Below are 16,982 nucleotides of genomic sequence, written 5' to 3'. Positions count from 1 at the left end.
TGATGTTCAGTGAAAGCCCAGAGGGAAAATCGTCTTTCCAAAAGCTTCTAATGGTCTCAGTTGTAGCAGTATGCTATTGTCAGGTGTGGTCCTTTTGTTGATCCCAGTTTGATGCCGCTTGTTCATTTGTGACTCGCCGTTTGAACTTCACAGGCTTTTAAATTAACAAAGCATCCCAGATCAAAAACGCAGGCCTGCAGCAGGAGCAGTGGCAGCGGCGAGGACCGTCTCCTTCCCCCTCATCTTACGCGCCGTGTCACTCAATCTGTATCAGCGCCTGAGTTCCGTTTGGTGTGTCATCGTGTGTGTCTCTGTGTGTGGGGGAGCTTTGTTTTGTGTGTGCAGCTGTCCTTACTGTGAGGTGTTTGGGCAGATGGGTGAGTGAAGACCACAGCAAAGAAGCAGATTTAAAAACAAGACAGTGTGTGCATAAAAGCCTTTCAAATTCTCAGTCTATCCTAATTCTGTTAAGGATTTTTTTTTTTTTTTTTTAACCGCTGAGCCACACCCTTGTGTAACAACATTATGATCAATCTGAAATGGATGAGCAGGATGTGTGGGGATAACAGCTTTTTTTTCAGTCCTGTGAAATAATGATGGATTCCATTAGTTTTCAGTTCATGCAACTAAAAGATGGAGACTAAAAATCGTTTCGGTTTTTAGGTTTCAGTTTGCATAAAAAAAAACAGGAAGTGAATAAATCTCCTTAACGCTTTCCTCCATAAACACAACATTGAACGACCTCTCCCGTGGCAAGTTTTGACACCTCAGTACAGATCAGTAAAGATTTGGTTTGATGACCATTAAAATAGTTTCCAAGGGCAGCTGCACAGAGAGAGATCACCTTTCCTAACCTCTGATGCATACCCAGTCGTTTTGTGTCATAATGAGGCAGAAATTATGACAGAAAGCACTCAGTTTAGAAAAGAGCTTCAAGGGTTACTTCTAGTAGGCTTTCAGAGGAGGCAACGAGTTAAAATAAGAATTAGTTAAACTTTTGGAGGAGCTTTGGGTTTTCCCCTCTCACTCTGGCGCAGGGCCCCTTCCCGACTGGAAAAGATGACAGGCAGCTGATGAAACAACTGCCAGAGTCCTGAAAGGAGCAGGGATGGAGAGACACATGATTCACACACACTCTCTCTCTCTGTTTCTCAGTCTCCATCGAAGTGTAGTGAGAACTTGTACACCAGCGAGTCCAAGGCTGAGGATTTTTTTTGCTAAACCTTCATTCTTCCCCTTCACTCAGATTTCTCTCTTTACCCACGGCCTCTCTTTTTAAATAACCTCATTCTTTCTCCGTGCTCATAAGAGAAAACAACAGCTGATGTCAGCTGTCCAAACCCATTTTGCTCGTCTTTGTATCCTTCTGTCTTTTCAGTGTTTCACTGAGCCTGCAGCTGCAGCTCAAAGTCTCATTGTGATAAGAAAATAAAAGCATGCGTCTAAAACCTATTGTGGGCTCGTACCATAGGGCGGTGGACACTGTACCAAAGTGTGAGCACAGATAATTAACAATTTCAATCTCTTATTCGCTTTCTTTGGATATAACTATCCAAACCTGTTGTGCAGCTCTTGCAGTTCTTTGTCAGGAATTTTGGTTTTAAGTACAGATCGCAAACATGTGGGTGAAGGAATCTGAGGCAGAGAGTTTCAGTGGCGTTGTCCCCGCGGAGAAGCAGAGATTCTTGGAAAACTCCTGGTTGAATAAATCACCGCTGGCTCCTAATGAACTGTAGCTTGAATTTAAAAGGACAAAAACAACTCGTATTCTTCTTCTCCTTCTTTAAGCTGCTCCCATAGTAACAACAGCAGCTCGTCTCCTTCCTTCTCACCCTATCCCCACATCCTTCTCTGTCACATCGATGTCCTCTTCCCCTAAATCCTTGAATCTTCCCTGAGGTTTTCCTCTTTTCCTCCTGCTTTCCAGCTCCATGTTCAACATCCTTTCTCCAGTATATCCGCTTTCCCTCTTCTGTACATGTCCAAAGCGCTCGACCTGAGCTGTCCCTCTGATCTACTCATTTCTAATCCTGTCCATCCTGCTCACTCCCAGTTACTCCCATCTATGTGTCAGGACTACCATCTTCAAACCGTACTTCATAGCAGGTCTCGATATCATCTTGTAAACCTTCCCTTTCACTCTTGCTGCTATTCTTCAGCCAGAAGCACTCCTGACACTAATTTTCACCCGATCCAACCTGCCTGCACTCTGTTCTTCACCTATCTCGTGCAATAATAGGGTGAAAATTACACAAAAATGTAAGCAAAATCAACAAGAGAATAGGAAAAAGTAAAGTAAAAGATTAATATTTCACAGAGGAGCTTCATGAGTAAAAATCTGGGGGCAAAAGATTTTCTCTATCCACAGTTGTGGGAAAAGATGATAAAACAAGGTAGAGGCATGCTGTGCATAAGGCCTATAAGAGGAGTTTAATCTGATATGGTTCCTGTTGTTTACTCTGTGCAGCAGCAGGATTAGGTCGTATCTACAAACTGGAGATACTCCATCTTGTTATCCTGGCTTAGGGAGGATGAAATTGGAAAAAGGACAAGGTTATCTCAGCTTGGTCAGAGCATGTGCTTGTGTTTTAAAAGATGTGTGTGTCTGCAGGACAAAGCAATGCTGTTGAAGCCACAAATTTGCAGGGGCTAAATTCTAGAGGTGGGCAGATTGATCCAAATATTGACAGTATCAATACCAACACTGGTATTGGTAGTGGATGATACTAGAGTGAAAGGATCGATACTTTGTTTCTCTCCTCTAAGTTCCGTATATAGCCTACTGAATGGTGTTATTTATTTATTAAAAATGAAAAAATGTATCTCAAACATGAATATATTTTATTTATCCCTATAGGACATTTAAAAAGAGGTTGACATAAAGTCCTTTAAAAACAGGCACATTTAAATTCCAGCCCACCCCCCTCAAAAAAACAAAAACAACCCTGAAAAGTGTGTGTGTGTGTGTGTGTGTGTGTGTGTGTGTGTGTGTGTGTGTGTGTAGCCTTAAAACGTGTTCACAACTTGCCAGTTGATTATGACTCATGTCATATGTCATGACACACTGTTATGTATTGGCAATACTGGCCCTGTATTTATTTGATATCGGATCGATACCAAAATTTGTAGCATCGCACAGCACTACTGAATTCCTCCCGGACCACCTTGATTTCCAATTTTAAAGTCACGCGCTCACACAGGGACACGGTTTGACTACCACGTCACTCCTGCTTTGCATAACCGCCGGGGCTCGCGCCTTTGATTGGGCCGGCGGTGGGATTTAATCTGCGTTTTCTTTTATGACCGCCACGCTTCGCCTTCAGTCTGCAGCCGGACTCCTCCGCCACTCCTCCCCTTCGGGTCCGTCCTTCATTAAGGGGAGCAGCCCGTCGCCTCCTGCCGCTGCTCAAACGTGAAGGGAAGGACACGAGGAGGGACGCCCGCCGCTGAACGCGCGGCTCTATTGTTAGTTCAGTAAAATATACGGCTTCGCCTGCATATTTAGTGCGTTTCGCGTCGTCTTCGGGGCAGAAAGGGGCCGACTGTTTGTTTCCTCGGGAGTCTTAACGACGGCTGAAAGGTAACGGACAATTTACTACGCTGTAACGTTTCTGCCGCGAGCGACATCATTCGAGTTAGGCTACATCTTTGCACAGTTTTCTGCTAAATTTAAAAATTACAGTTCTGCCTAGAAGGGCTCACCCTCTTTGTTTTATTTTAGCATCTCTTAAATGAAGAAAGCAGCGTTTGTTTTGAAGCCAGACGCCCTCTTTGTGGTGTGGAGTGGTCGGTGTGTAGCTTGATGGGATGATGGATGTGAAACGTTAGCACGGAGCTGGGCGGTGGTTCCGGTGTGCCGTTCTGTCTCGGGGTGAAATTTATCCCGATGTACGGTGCTCCAGGTTCTCTGTTTGACAGGGTCTCCGTTGGCATCAGATTCAGTTTACTGAGCAGCTTCACGCCAGCCTCCCTGGCGTACACACGCTATTGTTCTGCGAGGCAGAACGACGGGGCCCTCTGCTAATCGGTGTTATTAAAGCTCCCTTTGAGGCGTTTAAATCACCCAGAAACTCTAAACCAGACTATTGGGGAGGTAAAATTGGAACCAGGCGTGCAAAGTTGGATATGTGGGCATCTTGTGTTTTCTTTTCCTCATGTGGTGTATCTTTAGGCGTTCATCTGAGAATCTTACTTTGCCATTCATGCGTTAAGTTCCCCAGTCATTTTAAGCACCGTGCACCCTTTGTTTTCTTGGCACTGCCAGCTTAGTAGTTTCTTTCCAAGATTACCATCAAGGCCTGTTTTCATATTTGCATCTCTGCACATGGGGTGATCTCACTCTCCACCTGGCAAAGCAGTAAGTAAGGCAGACTATCAGAGGCACCGTCTGCAGATCTCAATGATAGAGCGATGCTGTTTATCCTTCAGGTTTTGGCTGTGAGTCTGCATTACATAATCACTGTGTTTTGGGGCTTGACTGGGTGTGGTGTGGCAGGGCTTTTGGAATCAGGACCAGTGACTGTCCCTGGCTTCAGAAATGTTATTTACATGCAGGCCCTTGCATTTGGGTGTGTGTTTCTTACTCCCAAACCCATTTCATCACTTGGATGTGACACAGGGTGTGGATGACACAGCCACATGACACCCACCCTTCTCTGTTTATTCTGACTGTCTGGCTAAGCTCTTAGAGGGTCATTACAGGTTCACTGCTGCTGTGTCCTACTTCAGAGGATGAATCTGGCAAAATCTGCACTTCTGCCCCATTTAAAAGGCTCATCGGAAACGAATGGAGAAATGCAGTCACCTTTTAACTGAATTTGAGTGACTTGGCTGGTGTATTTGTGCACTTCCTGGTCACAGATGTCGAGCATATGAAGATGCATCAGATATCTACTGTTTTAGCAGCATATGATGGAGTGTAGCTTTAAAGTTAAGTAAAAGGCTCTCATATTTTGCCAGCCTGTGAACTTGGACACAGCTGTGTTTGGTTGGGGTTTTTTTCTTTCTTTTTTTTTTTTTTTCTCCCCTCATACTGTACAGCCATTTCCCCTGCCCACACCCCCGTTTCCTCTTCCTCTTCCCAAAGGTCAAAGCAACCGAGAAGAAGGGCTTGAAATAGTTTTCTCATTTCAGTGTCTTCTGTAACCTTAAACTTCAATGGCTGGATAAAGGGGGATTTATAAACAGGAATGTGCAAGTATTATGAACTCCTTTTTAAAATCCAAACTATCAGTAGCACATGAAACATTTTTACATTATTAGTACAAGAACTTAAAAAAAAAAACCCCCAAAACAAACTACTATGTTGAATCGGAGGAATTGATTTAAGCATTTGCTTCAAGTTCTCCGCACATCCTTAAGCCCTGGTATGCTTGGCTTGTAAACTTTAAGGCTTGTTTTATGACTGAGCCTGGGCAGTGGTGCCTAATGGGGAGACTGCAGTTGTTGTTTTATTTCAGGCGTGACGGTCTGTGCGAAAAATGCAGGTGGCTGCGTTTGAGAAATCTAGTGTGACTGGCTTGTGTAAATGGGTACAGTGCACTAGGGAGCAAGTCTGTAACTGATTAACAAACCTGTCCTTTTGTTTTGCATGGAATGCTTCAGATACCTCCTTGTCAAACCTTGCCAGCTACGAGGCGCCTTCAGGTGGATTCTTGGTCGCGTTTGTGTCTGGTTGGAAAAATGCAGAAAGATTAAAAAAAATAAAAGCACTAACAGTGGCTGCAGCGCTTAGTTGTTTTTTTTAACATTCAATTCTCTACACTCCAAACATGTTGCCTATTATGACTTCTCTATGACAGGAAAAAGGTAAAGGACCAGCAACAGTATAAACAACTGTTACAACACTAACAGACTGTCAGTGCTGGGATTGTTATTTGAGGTGATGGGTAAATAAAAGTGGCAATTTTATGTCTCAAGTTTCACTTTCAGTTTGATAACTGCAGTGATATTCTATAGCATTATTCCTGATTTTTGGCTATTTATTCAGCTTTGCATTGGCTCATCATGTGTGCATCGGCTCTGAGTGGATATGATGTCTGGGGTTCAAATCGTATTCAGTTCAACTCAGGTTTATTCATGTAGTGCTAAATCACTACAGCAGACACTTAAAGACATTTATATTGGAAGGTAAATGCACTAGAATTTTAGAAAGAAACCCCAACAATCCCATGGCACACTATGAGCAAGCACTTGGTGACTGTGGGAAGAAAAAAAGTCCCTTTTAACAGGAAGAAACTTCTGAAAAGATGCTGTAGGTAGTCCAAAAAAAAGACCTACTGGCAAATTTAAAAAGAAGGCAAGTTTAACCAATAGAGTATTAATGCCCCTGTGAAATCATTCTTGTATTAATCATTTAAATTTTGAAAAGAAATTAGAGCTCATGTCAATCAGTCACCTTATTTCATGTCAAAAGTCGGAGCAGATGAATGAAAAGCGCATAACCCTTGCACAGCATGGAGTATTTGCATTTTCCTGGAAGTGAGCTGGTTACATCTTGTAACCAGAGTCCGTCTCAGTCCCACACTCATGGAAATTCAATCCACACTTTTGTCGTACTATACTCATGTCTGATCTGGTGGAAAGTTCATATGATGATCTTTTTAAAAATTCTGATCAGAATGAAAAATTCCCAATAGCTAGATGTTAACCACCTCCATATCAACAAACCAAACGTGTGAGTGGTTGTGAGGTAATTAGAATGATGCTCGGTGCTCACACTATGGGACTTTGATATGCAATTAAATTTGCAAACAAAAGGCAGAAAAATGGCTGCAAAAAGACAAATATCCTAAGAGAAACCAAAGGGGTTCGGATACAGCATCTCATTTTTCTAGTCAAGCATTGTGGTAATTTTTATTTATTTTTATTAAATAAAAATGGAGCCAGAAGTGCTCATATTTAAGGGAGCTTTGCTGAGTTATCAGCTTTTACATGCGGTTTATTCGTTTATAATAAACTCACTGGGAAGAAACTCACATTTAGGGTTTTGTTTTCTATTTAAATTGTATTTTATTTATATATACATTTTTACTTTTAACCCCTAAAAGTTGTCTCATGATCGTTTTAGTAGATTGGACACCAGCAGATTTGCATAATGTTAGAGTGGCTCAGAGTCCACTCATGGGAATTTTGAAAATAAAATACTTGCAGCCAGGGGATGAAGTGGGATTTTTGCAGGCAAGATCTCATTATTTGCACTGTGGGACCAAAAAAGCAACCACAGAATTTGTGCTCTTAACCTCTCATAGATTTGTTTTCTTTGTGAGCCGGCTTGTGATTGGCTGTCTATTGAGTTACATGTTAACTGGCACAAAAGAGCATGATCTTTAAACTGATGGTCACACACCTACAGTAACACTCTCCCCCTCTGCACTAGGTCACATTAGTTAACTATTGTCAGTTTTACCACAACACTGCAGAGTTTGCCGATCCACAGCCGATTCGGCATTCCCAGATAGCCTTTTAAGTAACACATTATTAGCCTTCATTTTACTTGTTATGAAATAAATAGATAATTTCAATACCTTTCTATGAAATGTCATTTGTTTGGTTGAAAGCTATAGTTGTGATATTTGAAAGTAAATGGTAAATTCTATCATGTTGATTAATGCGGACTCCTCTTCTGTAGCGCTATGCTAGTTGCTAAAGTTGGCTAAAAAGTGGTACCACAGCTTTGGTTTCCATCAGTGTCTACATGCATGAATGTCAAAAAGCTGGATTAATTGTGAGTGCAGGGCTGTGAGGCTACCACCAGTGTGCTTGAACCCTGCTCCACTACATCTGTTTAGGAAGACTTTAAGGGTTAAACTTTATTTCATCCTTCACCCTTGTTGCCTGTGTTTCTCTCTGTAGCTGTGGGATGGTAAGGATGTAATGCTCATCACTGTGGTTTGGAGGCTGGTACTTTGCTGCCCATTAGGATAGAGTAGTGGATGCTGGCGCTGCATTTTTTTTTTAGGTACTCTGTCTGGAACTGAAGCCAGTCTCAATGTACTGTAATTATTGAAACGGTACTTCAGCACTTTAGAAATATGTCTGTTAGCTCACTATGGTAGCCTTGAATGCCTTCCTAAAGCCAGATATTTTGTGGTTGTAGAATACAGCAAAATGGTTTTTAAAGATGTTTTAAAAATACATTTATAGGGTGTATTTATATTATAGGGTGTATTTGTGTTGTAGCATTACAAAGAACAGGTAATGAGAGAACTGTAAACAATGAGTCCTGTGTTTGTGTGTGGCTAAATGCCAACGGTTTTAACTAGATTAGTTTTTGTATTGTATGAGTAATATGATGCCTCAGAGCTTGTCCCCTCTTTGACACGTGCAGCCTTCATGTCCGCTAAAGCACGAATTGAGTTTCCTGGCTCTGAATCGGCCTTTAGGAGGTGACTGTGTATGTAAGTTGGTCTGTATTACCTTAAGTCTACCATTTTACTCTTATGTGTGACCATTTCAATGAAAAACAAATATATTTTATGTTTGAATTAATCCTGCACTTCTAAATAATATTATATTCATATTGTGTTTTTGGCTAGTCTCATTTATCCTGGTAATTTCCCTAAGAAAGGGTAAAACATCTTTGTTGGGTACCACAGTTTATTTATTTTTTGCATACAGGAAAACTGAGAACTATTGATAACTAGATAACTGCCAGAGAAGAAGCAAAGTTCACAACAACAATAAAATGTGTGTTTGTTTTGGATTGGCTGTGTATCTTTTATTATCCTTTGCCTCTTTCATGTGCATGAAAGTCTGCCAATGTGTATTTAGTTATGTGTGTGACAGTTCAGGGGTGTGGCTATCAGAAGCATGGAGGCAAGGTGTGGGATCGGTATCCATCTGTCCTCACCTTACCCGGCCCGGTCACAGAGATCGTAACTAATCTGGCTGCGGGCTCTTCAGTGTTATTGACTATCCGCCTGTCTATAACCAGTTGGCTGGTGGACAGGGAGTAGCCACTGAGTTGATTTAATATGCCAAAAGTGATGTCATCTCTGGTTTCTCTACAGCCCAGCCATTCTCGATTTTCGATCGAAACTCGTAATTGGCTCTTGTTTTGAATTGAAGTTGTGGAAAATGTAACAGGCCTGTAACATAATGGCATATTTCTTCAATCTCCCTTGGACTACATTTAACTGCATTTGTCTTTTATCTATGTGTTTCTTATGGGGCTAAATTCTAGAGTTGGGCAGATTGATCCAAATATTGACAGTATCAATACCAACACTGGAATTGGTAGTGGATTATACTAGTGTGAAAGGATCGATACTTTGTTTCTCTCCTCTAAGTTCAGTATATAGCCTACTGAATTGTGTTATTTGTTTATTTATGTCTGTGAAGGTTCTCAGTCATCCAGGTCATCGTAGTCAAAGGAGCTTGCAAAGAAAAGCGTCTGGACTTCTTTAAGTTGCTTCTTTAAGTTGCTTGAAGCAACTTGAAGTCCAGACGCTTTTCTTTGCAAGCTCCTTTGACTATTTGTTTATTTAGTTAGTTATTAAAAATGAAGAAATGTATCTCAAACATGAACCTTTTTTTGTTGACTGTCACATTATTTATTTATCACCTATAGAACATTTAAACAGAAGTTGACATAAAGTCCTTTAAAGACAGGCACATTTAGATTCCAGCCCACACCCCCTTAAAAAACAAAAACAATCCTGAAAGCTGTAGGGTTTTGTGTTAACTAATTATTGTCAATTTAGTGGTCTTTAAAACAAATTCAGAATTTGCAAATGTCATGACACACTGCTCCCAAGGTAGTATTGGTATTGATGATGGCAATACTGGCCCTGTATTTACTTGGTATCGGCTCGATATCGAAATCTGTAGTATCGCACATCACTACTGAATTCCTCCCGGATCCCCTTGATTTCCAATTTTAAAGTCACGCCTCACACGTTTCTCGGTTTGATTACTACGGCACCCCTGCTTTGAGTGGGGTAATAGATTAGAGACTATGCTATTTTGAAAGGTAATATTTAACTCGTGGGCCAGGGCAGCTCCAACCAGCAATAAAATGTAAGTAACCATTTGGTGCGGTAAGGGTTGACCGATGGCAGATTTGAATGCTTCACTGCTTCACTGTGTGTTCAGTATATAAGAATGGGGTAGCTTCACACAAGTGTCCCTAATCTTACAGGTGAAGTTTCAGTGCCAGCTGCTCCTCTGTCCCGCTGTTCCAGTTAATCCTCTGAGCACCCACCCCCCCATTCTCCTTAGCACCAAGCCTGAGTGAGGTACACACAATGGGGTCTGAATGTCCCCCCCCCTCATAGCACTGTGATGTAAAACTCATTTATGCACACGAACATGTAAGAAGATCAGATGCGATTGCACAGAAATATTTCCATTCCTCTCCTCACTACTTAGATTTTTACCTCATTGCTGTTATTATTTGTTCCATTGTCAGGTTGTCCTTATGCCAGCAGGAAAGCCTGGCTTTTGCTTTTGAAAACCCTCCCAGGTTTGGAACAGATTGCAGCCCACTTCTCTGCAGTCCTTTAGACCACATCACTGCCAATAGCTGGGAGTCCATCTTGTTTTATTGCCACTCCCTTAAGGGCTAGCTGGCTAAGTCCATTTAACTTGTAGGTTCACTTAACCACCTGCTCCTAATGACAGTGTTGAGGAGCTTACAGTCACTTAGCACCTGTTAGTCTCCTGTATGGAATTGATTAAGCTGCATGCTTAACATTTAGTCCAACTCTAGTGATGAAAGTGTTTTTCTTTTTCTCTTTGCCAGGAACATTGATTATTGTCAGTAAGCACTTTTTTTTTTTTTTTTTTTTTTTTTTTTTTTTGGTATCTGTGTAGAATGTTTTGCTGAAGTACTCCAAACACTTGTTTCTGGACAAGTGTTTTGGTGAAGACCGATAGACAACTTCTTGGCACGGTCTGGATAAACATTCATCAGTACAAATGCAGTCTTGGGTGCTGTGATGTAGGGCTTGTCAACACCAGCACATGGTTCAGTTATTTGGACAGAAGAAAAGAAACCAGTTAAGCTGCAAGATCACTCAAGGTTAATGTGGTTCTTTGTTAACGGATAACGAGGTTCTTGAGTGCCATTTGTTGTGTTGATGGGTTTTCTTCAAAGAGTGAGGAGCATGTGTAGGTAGTGCTGCCTTACATGCTTCAAGAGAATTTCATTGATGTTCATATTGGAACCATTGATAATGCAAAATGTAATGTTTTTGCTTTTCATTTCATGAATCTGTATTGATAGACTTGAGAGGATGTAGTCTAACTTTTTTTTTTTTTTTTTTTTTTTTTTTTTTTCCCCCCCCCCTGTGGCTTACCTTTTGTGGTAGAACAGGTCATGTGGGTTACAAAACATTATGACTGGTAACAAGGAAATTGTGTTAAGTCACAGCTCAGGAAAAAATGTCTCAAGGAGGTAATGAATTGAGTTGCGCTGTTTTGGAAGATTAGTGAAGTAACAGGTTTTGTTTATCAGAAGTGTGGAAATGAGTGGAAAATGTATAGAATTCTGTTAAATAAGATAACGGACCCTTTTCTTTAAAATATGCACGAATGGTCACACCCAAAAGATCCACTTTGAGGTAATGTCTTCGATAGCAAATTTTTGGCCTTAACAGTTAATTTATGACAGATGCAAGGAATTTCTACAGTTTCTCACTAGCTCTTTGTAACTGCTGGAAAGCTACATAAAGTCAATAATCCAATCGCTGTATTACACTGCCCCCCGATAGTAGCTGACAAGCTGCCCCATCCTTCACTGACTTCCTGTTTACTGATTATTTATAACTTGGTACGAGCTGTCACCTTTTTTTAATATTTAATTATCTTGGATCAATTTGATCAAGTGAAGGGTTGTTCACAAAACATGGAGCAGGATGTATTTTCCACTATCTGTGCCATCAAGCCCAGATAGTGAATTACTCTTTGCAAGTGCATTCAGCCAGACCAGGTCTGGTTGTACACACCCACTGGGCAGTCTGCTGACTTAGCCTGTGGATCAGTGGCTTCTGGATCTAACAGCAGATTTCTAGGCCAACAGTTAATATTTTAATGGTTGGTTATCATTTACAGGGCTCGCAAAATCGCTAGCCCGACGTCCCGGAGCTAGCGATATCTCCGGTCGGGCGACCAAAATCTATCTCAGCCCTGCCCGTCGGGTTATCATATAGCCCAACGGGCAGGGCTGAGATAGATTTTGGTCGCCCGACCGGAGATATCGCTAGCTCCGGGACGTCGGGCTAGCGATTTTGCGAGCCCTGATTTACAAAGCACATATATATCTTAAAGTCCGTGGTTTCAAGAGAGAATTGTGGCAAATGACATCTCCGTTTTGCTCTTTATATGGACTCCTTGAGCTGCACGAAGCCATGGTCTTCTAACTCATAATTTGGTCCAATGAACTAGACTAGAAACTAAAAACTAGAGCTACTACCAAACAGCTCATTTCCTGCTTATTGAAATGCAGATTGGGTCGAAAGTGACTAATAAGAACCCAATCAATACCTGTTACTGAAAGTCGCAGTAATTTCCTTCTTGGATATGTAGAAATTTTGACAGGAAATTATGTGGAGGTATATTGACTCACCAGTGGTTTGTAATTGGGGAGAGTGGCTTAATGCACAGAGACTGAACTGTTAAGACGTTTGTTTTCCAAGAGCCAATTGGTTTCCTTTTCATTCTCTGTGAACTAAACACTGACTTGGTGATGAAGCAGAAACGCCACTACTACCTTGTATGGTCAAGAGAAGCATGGATTTACACACACACAGCCCCTGTTTACTTGGACTCAGTTTTCCTACCTACTTTTAGATTCTTGTTTGAAGGCTCGTTCTGTAAATCCTAAAGGTTTATGAAGTGGTGAGTACAGTAGGATTGAGTGAATGAGAGTAGGTTTCTTCATTTTTTTAATTTTTATTTTAATGAGGATGAAGCCTGAGCTCAAGGTTAGGAAAACCCCTGCCTTTCCCCAAACACCATTAAATGTCTTGATTTGTTTTTCTTGTAATTTGAGTGCCAGAAATCGAACACCCTCTTCCTGTTTGCCCTTTTTACACACTCATTTGAGCTCTCACTTGAACTGAATACCGCCTGTGTTTTTTCCTGTGTCGTACATGCATCTTGCTCAAACTCACACCAGAGGAAAGTTAATGATCAGTCAACCCATTTGTATACTTGGCCCTACTTCACTCTAGTGCTGAACACTCCCAGGCCTGAAACAACGGTCAAATTCACTACGGCAGCTTCCGTTTGCTTGAAAAACAATCTCCGAAGGTGTGGCTGTAGTAAGAATGCAGCGATGAATCAAGTGTGCCTGTGGAATTGCTGGAATGTAGGCAGGCCAGCAAATTCTGGTTTTCACTTTTTTCTGGCTGTCTCATTAATGGCAATGGATATTTTCATGTCACTCACACTTTGAACCTGCACCCTCTGCTCGTTCATACACTGCATCTTTGTGCATGTACACACAGCCCACGCATTCATCACTCTCCATTTGACCCTTGCACTGTTACTCATCTCATGCACATAAACGGACATGCACGCAGCCAGCTGTCGTTGCGTAGCCCCAAGGAGTCTTGAGGAAGTCAGAGCTGGAATGTGGATGGGGCGGATGTGCACTCGATACTGCTGCAGCTTTTAGGCCTTAACTTTCTTTTATTCTTCACTTTGAAGACGATGCAGCATCGACATGGATCATAAAGTAAAAGCTCAACCTTAATAAACTGATGTGGTCAGTTTCATGTAGCACTAACACATTTGCATTATGGATTTATCCTTTTTCTTAAATAATTTGATTTAACTGTGGGGTTCAGTTCTAAGTCTTATAGCCCAGTGTCTGACACACTGCTTTTTCAGCTAGCAGTCCAGAATGCACAATATTAGATGTATTGACACAATCCTCGTGGCCGTGTGACGCATAGACTAAGTTACAACGAAATGCGTAGGGGACAACTGTGCATTGAATAGCTGAAATATTTTCCTGTTTTACTTCACTGGCTTTTTCCCATTTATCTACAGTTTCTAAGCATACAGTCTGTCATGTGTATTTATGTCTCTGATATTTCATATTTACAACATCATTAGCAGTCTGGTGTAAATCTGCAGTTGACAGCATCTCTATCAACAGATCACCTTCAGCAGTCTGCACAATGCATCCCAAACCTCTGTCGTGCTCTAAACACAGCTAAATCCCCCTGTGCTTGTATTAACACAGTATTAAAAGTGACCCATTTTGTCAGGCACCACTTCTAACGTCTGGATGTGCAGAGGGCGAGACTGAGAGATGGGTTACGACAGATGCAATTAAACTGCTTGAAGACAGAAGTCCGAAATAAAATGTAATGACACATATTTCTATTGCAGTGCAATGTAAATGCCACAAAGACTAGAGTTCTTGCTCTGTCTAGACACACTCCCTCTAACAGTCTAATAAAGTAATGACTGCATTAAATAACACTCTCCTCTCCTGCTTTTGGCCAAATGCACTGCTGCAGTCTGTTAGCCTTCAGGCATTTGCTTTCATCACAAAATCTGCAAAATGTACTAGATGTCAGGCATATTGAGTGATGTTGACTAGAAAAGGGTACGCTGCACTCATGAGGATTATGGCTCTTCAGTGAACTGAATTTCGAACACAAAATCTTCAGTTCTAAATAAAAAAATAATGAATTTAAAGAGCAGAATTGGCCAAAAGTTGCTCTGCAGAGCAACCTCGCCGTAAGACATCGCTTATCTCTGCACGACCGTGCGGCTGGGAGTTTGTATATCTTTTCGCTTCCCATCTGTGCTACGTCACAAAGAGTCAGCTGGTCACAGATGATGCCTTTTACTTGCCCAAAAGTTGATTCTGTTCATCTGGACGTAGCGTTTTGTGGGAGAAACGCTTCGTCACTCATCCAAGTGACTCCTTCAGGCTCAGCTGGCTGCAGGTTTCACCAATCTTATAAACAGTACATTTGCATAATGACTGAAACAAATGTACTGTTCATACAGCTGAGACTGAAGAAGTCACTTGGATGAGTGACGAAACGTTTCTCCCACAAAACGCTACGTCCAGATGAACAGAATCAACTTTTGGAGATTTACTTACCTGGATGATTGAGCATGCATCAAGACGTTGCCCGAAACAGGGTCACCATCTCAGAAGGAATGTGCTTTGAGCTTCTGTTTGCTAAGCTCCTAGCATTAGTAGCTTGACTGGCAAAACTATGCCAAGTACAGTACTGTCTGAGTAATCTGGGTAAAGTTTATTGAGAAGAATAACCAGAATGTCTCCTCCAAGAGCTACACCCCAATAAATGTCAGTGCAAATATATTAAAATGGCTGAGAAGTGGTGAGGGGGATGTGAAAACAAACTTAATTTGGTATTTAATTTGCATACCACTATTCTAAGAGCTTTGCACATTTGGCTAATTAATCCTCATGTGAAGCTTGATGTTTTCCATGAGATGACACAAAATTACATTCGGTGCACTGCTCTCTCCCAACTTTGCTTACTTTGTGAGATTTTTAGCCACAAGAATCAGAGAAGGAAACATATGGAGTAGATTGAAACAACCGTAAAATCTGAAGTTAGCAAAGCAAATGGGTTGGGTCAGTTATTTAAAAGTAACACAGAAAAGGACTCTGTAGCTTTTATCGGCAGCTTTGGGGGTTGTGGTGGGGAGTTTAGTTTGGTTTAAAGACACCAAAAACTCTAAACAGACTAGTCAAACAAGTTCCTCCAGAATTTCCAACCAATAGTCCATGATAAATTTGCATTTAGAGGCATGAATCAGTAGTTATTGTTAAGACTTGATATCGAAAAGTAAATATTTAACCTTCTTGCTGTGGGAGGAAAAAGTCTGGGATCTCTGAAAAAATGACGGGGAAAAAAAAAGTTACTGTAGTGCATGCTGTTGTACACAGTGTGGCTTTATAAATGCACTGAGTAATCTGATGTCTGTGGAAACTCTTGCTCCTTGGAACTGTTAGTTTATGTCAGATGTTTTTGCTTATCGGTAGGGGTTTAGGACTTTTACAAATATTTAGAGTAGAGGAGAGTGCATTTGCCATAAAATGCAGGTCATTAAGTTTCTATAGTGGAAAAGCAGCTTTGCTCTCTTGGTTTACCTAATTTAACTACTTGACCATTTTCTAGAAGATATTTGCTGGGGGGGTTTCCTGTCCATCTTTATTCATTTGCCCAGTTTGTTTGCTGTACCATGCAGGACTTCTGCTTGCTAGATCATCCATCTGTATAGCAATTGACTGGTTCTAGATCTAAATGCAGGGGAAGTAGAGAAGGGGGTGGGTGGGGGGGCTATAGAAAACCAGGAGATGAGTGTTTAGGAGGGGGTTGGTAGAGGGCTCTGTGGTCAAAAGGGCAAAGACACGGGGCCTGTGGGTAAAAGGGATGATTGAGGGAGGGGATAAATCCATTAAGCATCTGGGAACAGCTTTGTCCCGTCATAGCAATATAAATTCCAGTTTGATGGTTAATAAGCTAAAGATCTGCGACTCGACTAGCACGCAATCTCCAGATTGCCCCTCGGGCTTTGTTTTCGTCACTTCTTCACCACAGCTTCTTTTATAATTAATGTCAAGTTCTGATTTTCCACAATTTCTGTCTGCATTTTTGCCATTGCACTAAAACTGTTAAACAGTCATAGGATGATATTTGTATTACACTGCATCTGTTCAACACAAAACTATCGACAACAAATGGGTTATTTGATGCTCGTTTCCCACCGTCTCATCGCCTGTGGGCTCTCAACTAGGAAAACCTCTCCTGGTTTTCAGCTCTCCAAACCACAGATTTTTTTTTTTTTTTTTTTTTTTTTTTTTTCCTCTGAGTTTTAAGCTGCTGGAAGCAATTTGGAGCAGTGGTGTGGTGTTTGTGTTTTTTTGTTTTTTTTTTTTTTTTTGGGTTTTTTTTTTTTTGGGTTTTTTCCCCTAAAACGTACAGTTAAAGCAATTCACTTTCTCTTTATTGTGGTATTTTAATGGTAATTGCCTTTAG

At 41.2% G+C, this 16,982-nt stretch overlaps 1 protein-coding gene across 2 annotated transcripts in view; it reads left to right on the top strand.

Moving 5' to 3' along the window:
- Positions 1-3,265: 3,265 nt before the first annotated feature.
- The window catches only part of prr36a (proline rich 36a), a 28,467-nt gene continuing 14,750 nt past the window's right edge, over positions 3,266-16,982 (top strand). For both annotated transcript variants that reach the window (XM_080879805.1, XM_080879804.1), the window contains exon 1: positions 3,266-3,580. The gene's annotated coding sequence lies outside the window, so the exon portion shown is untranslated. The remainder of the gene's footprint in view (positions 3,581-16,982) is intronic.

This window comes from Rhamphochromis sp. 'chilingali' (genome assembly GCF_963969265.1).
Source record: "Rhamphochromis sp. 'chilingali' genome assembly, chromosome: 4".
Classification (NCBI taxonomy): domain Eukaryota; kingdom Metazoa; phylum Chordata; class Actinopteri; order Cichliformes; family Cichlidae; genus Rhamphochromis; species Rhamphochromis sp. 'chilingali'.
The sequence above is the reverse complement of the archived record's forward strand: the minus strand, read 5'-3'. Positions and strand labels throughout refer to the sequence as shown.